Genomic DNA, 7,513 nt, shown 5'->3' on the forward strand with positions numbered 1-7,513 from the left:
TAAAAAAAAAAAAAAAAAAAAAAAAAAAAAGTTATCAACTAGCCAGGTTTAGTAGTGTGCATCTATAATCTGAGCAACTCATAAACCTTGAGGTAGGATTACAAATTTAAGGCTAGCCTGGGCAACTCAGTGAGATTCTGTCTCAAAATAAAAATAAAAAAGAGTGGGGATGTAGCTCAGTTTCAGACTGTTAGCTTAGCATATATGAGGCCCTGGTTTTTTGTTGTTTTGTTTGTTTGTTTTGTGGTGCTGCGGATTGAACTCAAGACAATGGTTTTAATCCCCAGTACTGACAGAAAAGAAAGAAAAAAAGTCATCAACCTCTTCAATCAAAATATGTGAATTTTATCATATGTAAATTATACCCTTATAAAGTTGATTTTTAGAAAAATGCCTCCCTTATATAGTGGCACTATTTAAAATCTATGTAAAAAGATCTTCAGGATGAATTGCACATGGTATGTAATTAGACCTCGACAAAGTTGTTATTTAAAAAAACAAAAATATTAAGAAACCTAGGGAAAAAAATGTCACCAGTAATATAAATATCTATAAAAAGAGCCAATCATGGTGTTACACACCTGAAATCCCAGCTACTCGAGAGGCTGAGGCAGGAGGATACCAAGTTCAAGGGTGAGATGTAGCTCAGTGATGGGGTGTCTCCAAGTGCAAAAGCCTGGATACAATCCCAAGTACTACAAAAGAAAAAAAAAAGTTTTTATTTTGAAATAATTTCAGACAGAAAAGTTACAAAACTAGTACAAAGAATTATTGTATTTTTCAAATACTAACATTTTACCATGTTTGCTTTATTATTATTCTTTCTCTTTTTTTCCCCTACCTGAACCATTTGAGAGTAAATTGCAGACCCAATGACCTTGTACCCCTAAATTCTTAAGTGCCTCACTCCTAAAAACAAAAACATTTTCTTATAATTCCAGTAGTATCATCAAAATCCAGAAGTTAACATTAAATTTGATCAGCTCAATTATCTAATTTATAGACCTTATTCAAATATAGTCAACTGTATAATTAATGTCCTTTATAGCCAAAGAAATATTTTTCCTTCTGGCCCCAATCCAATCTGGCATCCTACACAGTGTATTCAATTGTCATGTTCCTTCAGTCTCCCTCAATCCAATAGTCTTCTGCTCTCTTAAGTCATTTATGACCTTGACATTTTTGAAATGCACAGGCCATTTATCTTTCAGAATGTACTTCAATTTCAGTTTGTCTGATGTTTCTTCATGGTTAGATTTAGGATGCATATTTTTAGCAGGAATAACACAAAAGAGATGAGTCCTTCCAATAAGGGAATTTGCGATTTTCTTTTTTTTCAACTTGGTTCCTTGACTGCACAAATACTGAGTGCACACTAAGCTAGGCACAAAGCAACTGTGAGAATCAGGCAGGCATAGCCTATGACCTCACAAAATACATAGCCCAGATAGAGTGTCTTACTGCCTTCATTTTCTCCAATCACAAAGAGAAACACGCTATTAGGGCTCCAGTGTAGCTCAGTAGTAGAGCTCATGTTTTAAGTGCAGGAGGTCCTGGGTTCAATCCCCAACACCAAAAGAAAGAAACATAACTACTGATTCCTTATAAAGTCCCTTTTCTTTTATACCTTGTTCATTCCATATAACATCATGCTTTTTATATCACTGCACATCTGTATATACTTTCCTCATTATTTGTTATAGCTGCACAATTTCATTGTATGAATATATCATGATTTTTTTAAATTAATTTTGTATTGAAAAACATTTAGGTTCTTTCTAATCTCTTGCTATTACCTGCAATACCATGATGAGTAACTTTTAATATACATTGTTTTACCTGTGTTGCACTGTATGTGTTAGTATACTGTGTCCTTTTGGAAACTTTTTTCTTTGGGGGTGGGGGATCTACCACGGAGCTACATCCCCAAACACTTTTATTTTTTGAGACAAGGTCTTACTAAGTTGCTTAGGGCCTCTCTATATTCTTAAGGCTGGCCTTGAACTTATGATCCTCCTGTCTCAGCCTCCTGAGTTGCTGGGATTACAGCTATGTGCCACCATTCTCAGCTCCTTTTGTAATCTCAAAGGGAAGATACTGAAGCAGTTAAAGTGGTTGTATGAAAATTGAAGTCATTATTAGTTTCCAAATACCTACGCTGGCACTATTCTTTGAATAGTGCTTGAGACCACCTGAGACACAGAACAAGTGCACTGATGCATGTAGGGGCAAGAGGCAGAGTGGGGAAGGACAGGAGCTCTAGATCTGGATTTGGGTAGCTATTCTGAGGCTTAACTGACCTTGGTTGGGGTAGAGCGCAGAAGTCTTCTATATTTCTCTTCCTTCTCTGTAAAATAAGGATCATAAGATTATTGAGAGAATGACACAAAATAATGAACACAAAGTGCATAACACAATGCTTGCTACATAGTAATCAGTTTTTGAAAGTTATACAATCATGTTGCATTTTCTTATCTACTTGTCTGCCTCCTCTATATTTCTTAAGGTCAAGGAGTTATGTTTTGTTAACTCCTGGCTTGTGATAGACCTAGATGATTTTGTTGAGTGATTTAAAGATATCATAATGTGCAGTGGGAACACAGGAAAGGATATCTACTCCAAATAGGGGTGATCAGAGATGACTTCTTGGAATAGGTGAGTAGGAGGAAAAGAGCAGGAACATAAAGGATAGGACAACTATTCCAGACTGAAGGATCTCTTCTAATCTTACCAGTATAAGGAAATAATACATGACATAAAATACTGGCGAACTAGGCAAAGATTTTGAAGGGGGTGGTAGGGAATAACTACTTTGCAGATAGGATCAAACAAAAAAAAAGTGGGGGGGACAATTAATATATTACCAAGGAAAACATACCAATAAAATTTAATAATGTGAATTACTGCCCATAATGGCCCCTCCCAACAAATTTTAAATACTGCTAGCAAATAAAGCCCAGTGTGATTGATATAAAACACATATTTGGTCTTTGTCTCCTTTACCTGATATACAAGTCCTAAAATTCTTGGATCTTCAAAGGGATAAGTATCTTTGACATGACATGATCAATGGCTTCAGATGAAAACTGGTCACCAGAAAGACCAATGCAGGATTAGAGGGTTAGGACTTTTAGCCTGGACCCCCAATCTGGGGTTAGGAATGGAGGAAAGGGGAGGTATAGAGGGGAGGGGGGGCTGAAAAGGTTAACCTGATCACTAAAGGCCAGTGATTAAATCAAGCATGCTATGCAGTGACCTTGGTTGGGGTAGAAGCCTCCCAAAAAACCCTAAAAGACAGAGTTTTGGAAAATTTCAGATAGCTAAGATCATGGAGGTTCCTGGAAGATGGAACACCCAGAAAGTGTCTGTCTCCCCTACTTGCCCTATGCATCTTTTCATTTGGTATTCATTAATATCCTTTGTGATGTGCCAGTAAATGTAACTAAAGGTTTCCCTGAGTTCTATGAACCACTCTAATAAATTAATTGATCTGAGAAGGGGGATGGGAACCCAGATTTATACAGGTCAGTCAGAAGCACATGGAAAACAACCTGGAGCCTTTGACTGGCATCTGAAGGGCGGGTAGTCTTGGGGGCTGAGTCTTCAACCTGGAAGACATGAGCTATCTCCAGACAAATAGGGTCACAGCTGAAATGGATTAGAGAATACCCCACTGGTGCAGAATTGATTGCTTGCTTGATAGAAGGTTGGGAGCCCCTACACAAGTGGCCAGAGAAGTTTTCTATGCTGATTGTTCAGTGAGAGTATACGAGGAAAGTTGTTTTTCTTTTTTTATTTTCCCAAGATGGTGAAAACACTTTAATTAAAAAACTGTCTGGGGTGTCACTCAGTGGTAGAATGTTTGCCTAACATGCATGATGCCCTGGGTTCCAACACCAGCATACAATAAAAAAGTGTCTGGAATCCAATGTAGTGACACCAGATATCCAGTTAGTAGTTCTTGTTCTTTAAGATATGGCTATAAGACACATGGAGTTTCTATAACTACTAAACTATTTGAAACACCAGTATAATGTTCTGCCATTATGTATTATTTAATACATTTTTCAGAAAACTGAACTCTAGGCATGACTCCACTAACCAAGTAAATCACCTTAAATCCTCTGGACATTTGCAAAACAAGAGCATAAAATGGTTTCTAAAGTCTACTCTAGGGTCTGGGGATGTAGCTCAATGGTAGAGTACTTGCCTAGCATTTGCAAGTCCCTGAATTCAATGCCCAGTATTGCAAAAAACAAAAACCAAAACCGGTTTATCAGTGGGCTGGGGTTGTGGCTCAGTGGTAGAGCACTTGCCTAGCATGTGTGAGGCACTGGGTTCAATTCTCAGCACCACATAAAAATAAATAAATAAAGGCTCATCCACAACTATATATAAATAAATAAATAAACATATATATATATATATATATATACATATATATATGTATATGTATATAAAACATTTTTAGAAAACAGTTTATCACATCTCACATTGGTCAAATCTCTGAAACTCAACATCATCATATGTAAAATGGAGATAATAATTCCTAAAGTAATTCTAGGCACAGGTCTAGCACATCATGGATTCTCAAATGTATCAACTTTCAAAATTTGTAGATAAACTATACAGTCCTTCTGTATTTTCAAAACATAGTCTTTTAAAAACTAACAATTCTTAGTCCATCCCTATATAAGAACTTCTTTTGTAATGAGTCTGTATATAAGACTTGTCATGTTTATTTTCCTTTTTTTATTTATTTTTAATATATTATTTGCTTGTTTATTTATTTATTTTTTCAGAGCTGGGTATTGATCCCAGGGCCTCAGGCATACAAGGAAAGTGCTCTACCACTGAACCCATATTTATTTTATTTTTAGCTGCACAATTTATAGAGCTCATTGATGATTTATAGGAAACACAGGAAGAACCCCAGGAGCCATGTTAGCACTGTCCAGCAGGCAGGTACTGATGGGCATGAACTTCCTTCTACTCTTCCATTTTATTTATCTCCTACAGATCTGAGAGAACAGGAGAACCACACCTACACCTTGTCTAAAAGGAGGCATCATTTTCTCTCCTTTCCCCATTGTCCAAAAAGAGAGACTTCAACTAGATGTGGCAGCACATGCTTTTAGTCCCCGGGGGTTAAAGAGGCTGAGGCAGGAGGATCACAAGTTCAAAGTCAGTCTCAAAAACTTAACAAGACCCTATCTCAAAATTAAAAATAAAAGGGTTGGAAATGTTGCTCAGTGGTTAGGCACCGCTGAGTTCAAACCCTAGTACAAAAAAAGAGAGCAAAAAAGAGAGAGTTAATGGCTTCATTCCCAGGAAGAAGACAAGCTTCAAGCTTGCATTTCTACCTCCTAATGATCAACTTTACTCAACAATATTTATTAAGTACTTTGTATGTGCCAATCATTGTTCTCAGTCTGTAAAAAACACCAATGTAAGGGCTGGGAGTGTAGCGCAATGAGTTCAAGCCCCACAAAAACAAAAACATCAGTATATCAAAAAAGGAAAAGGAAAAGGAAAAGGAAAAGGGAAGGGAAAGAGGGAGGAAGGAAAGAAGGAAGGGAGGAAGGAAAGGGGGGACAGTGGGGGAGGAAGGGAGAAAAAAAGAAGAAGAAGAAAAAAAAAAAAAAAAAAGAAAACAAGTGCAGGGCACATGCCTGTAGTCTCAGCTACTTGGAAAGCTAAGGCAAGAGAATCACTTGAGCCCAGGAGTTCGATGCCTGCATGGGCAATACAGCAAGATCTTATCTCAAAAGAAAAAACTCTACCCTCCTAAAACTTTACTGTTTTTTGAACATGTTGTATAGTATAGAATGTGAGCTTTAGAATCAGACAAATCTGAAGACTAAGCCCTCAAATCTACCAACTACTTGATAGATGAGATCTTAGTAGTCACACGCTCTGATCTTTTATATCTTCTTTGGAAAATTCAAATTATCAGCCCTGCATGGTTACTGTAAGAATTACAGATTTGTAAAATTAACAGTCTATACATATTTCATCAAATCTATGATGCACTTTCCCCCACATTTTAACATTGTTGAAATAGGAAACTATTTCACATTCAATGGTATGGCGCAGTCACTATCATCCAGATGCAATCAGGAAGTAGGGTCACTGCTGGCCCATTAGTGGCCTCCTTGTTCATTGTAATTCATTATGAGTCTGGCCTCACTTCAACTGAGTCAGGTATATTGTTGATAATGGACACAATGAATCGTAAGTACTTTTTTTTTTTTTTTTAAACTTTTTTGTTTGTTTTCGGCAGTACTGGGGATTAAACCCAGGTACTCATGTACAACTGAGCTACATATCCAGTTCACTATCTTTTTTGCCCAGCTAGGCATTGAACTTGTGATCATCCTGCCTCAGACTCGCAAATGACTGGGATTATAGGCAAGCGCCACCATGCTTAGCTCTAACTGCCATTTTAAATGTTCTCAAAAAGATCACACTATAACTTGATATTGAAACTGGAAGTCATGAAAACAATAGCAAGGCACAAATTTGATTACGGAAAGAAATATTCACCATTAGAATAATGACCTGAACAATCAATGTCTTTACAGGACCTAGATAGAAAAGATAGCCCACGTGGATAAAACTACAGGAAGTGTTGATATTACTGAGATTTGTGGGGAAGAATGGCCAGTTACAGGCTGAATAAGAAAACCCCAGGATCAAAACTTACAGAACATTATACACTCATCATATTCCTGGAGATGGTGGTGTGCCCTCTTAAGAAATGCCACATCACTCACATTCTTGTTAGCACAGAAAACAACACTATGTGGGAAACTACCATATCACAAACTATGAGTCAAAAAGATTCTCAAAAATCAGACTCTTAGAGTGAAGAAATCTTAGGAATACTTTAATCAATTTATCTTACTTATATTTTCCCTTTCATGTACGCACATGATATGATTTAAAAATCTAAAGGTAAATAAATTTCAAAGAGCTCTTTCAATAAGTATATAACAGGGCTGGGGACAGCAGTTGAGCTCAAGGGGAGAGCACTTGCCCAGCATGCACAAAGTCCTGGGTTTGATCTCTAGCACTATAATGACAACAGAAAGTACATAACAAACATTCTAAGTTTAAAAAAAAAAAAAAAGCACTGGAGTCTGAATTTAATTAACAAGGGTTTTTTTCTTTCTTACTGATACATCTTACCATCAGCATCTTAGATTCCATAAAACATGGCAACATTTGTAATCTTGTTCAGTTTAATGATGAACATTCAAGAAATGGTAGCAATGAGCCGGGCAAGGTGGCACACACCTGTAATCCCAACAGCTCGGAAGGCTGAAGCAGGAGCATTATGAGTTCAAAATCAACCTCAGCAACTTAGCGAAGCACTAAACAGGGAGACCCTGTTTCTAAATAAAATACAAACAAGGGCTGGGGATGTGTCTCAGTGATTGAGTGCCCCTGAGTTCAGTCCCTGTTATCCCACTCTCCCCACCACCAAAAAAAAAAAAAAAAAAAAAAAAAA

The 7,513-nt window shown here is 37.1% G+C and overlaps 1 protein-coding gene across 4 annotated transcripts in view; it reads right to left on the reverse strand.

The window, feature by feature from the left end:
- Prdm10 (PR/SET domain 10) overlaps positions 1-7,513 on the reverse strand; it is a 93,419-nt gene that overhangs the window by 64,590 nt on the left and 21,316 nt on the right. For 2 of the 4 annotated variants that reach the window (XM_015499044.2, XM_048796224.1), the window contains exons 2-3: positions 2,301-2,347; positions 582-695 (exon numbers count right to left, since the gene is read on the reverse strand). The gene's annotated coding sequence lies outside the window, so the exon portion shown is untranslated. Of the gene's footprint in view, positions 1-581; positions 696-2,300; positions 2,348-3,003; positions 3,131-3,256; positions 3,274-7,513 lie in introns of those variants that run through there. The other 2 variants (XM_048796225.1, XM_048796226.1) reach the window with 2 other exon arrangements.

This window comes from Marmota marmota, unplaced genomic scaffold (assembly GCF_001458135.2).
Source record: "Marmota marmota marmota unplaced genomic scaffold, marMar, whole genome shotgun sequence".
Classification (NCBI taxonomy): Eukaryota; Metazoa; Chordata; class Mammalia; order Rodentia; family Sciuridae; genus Marmota; species Marmota marmota.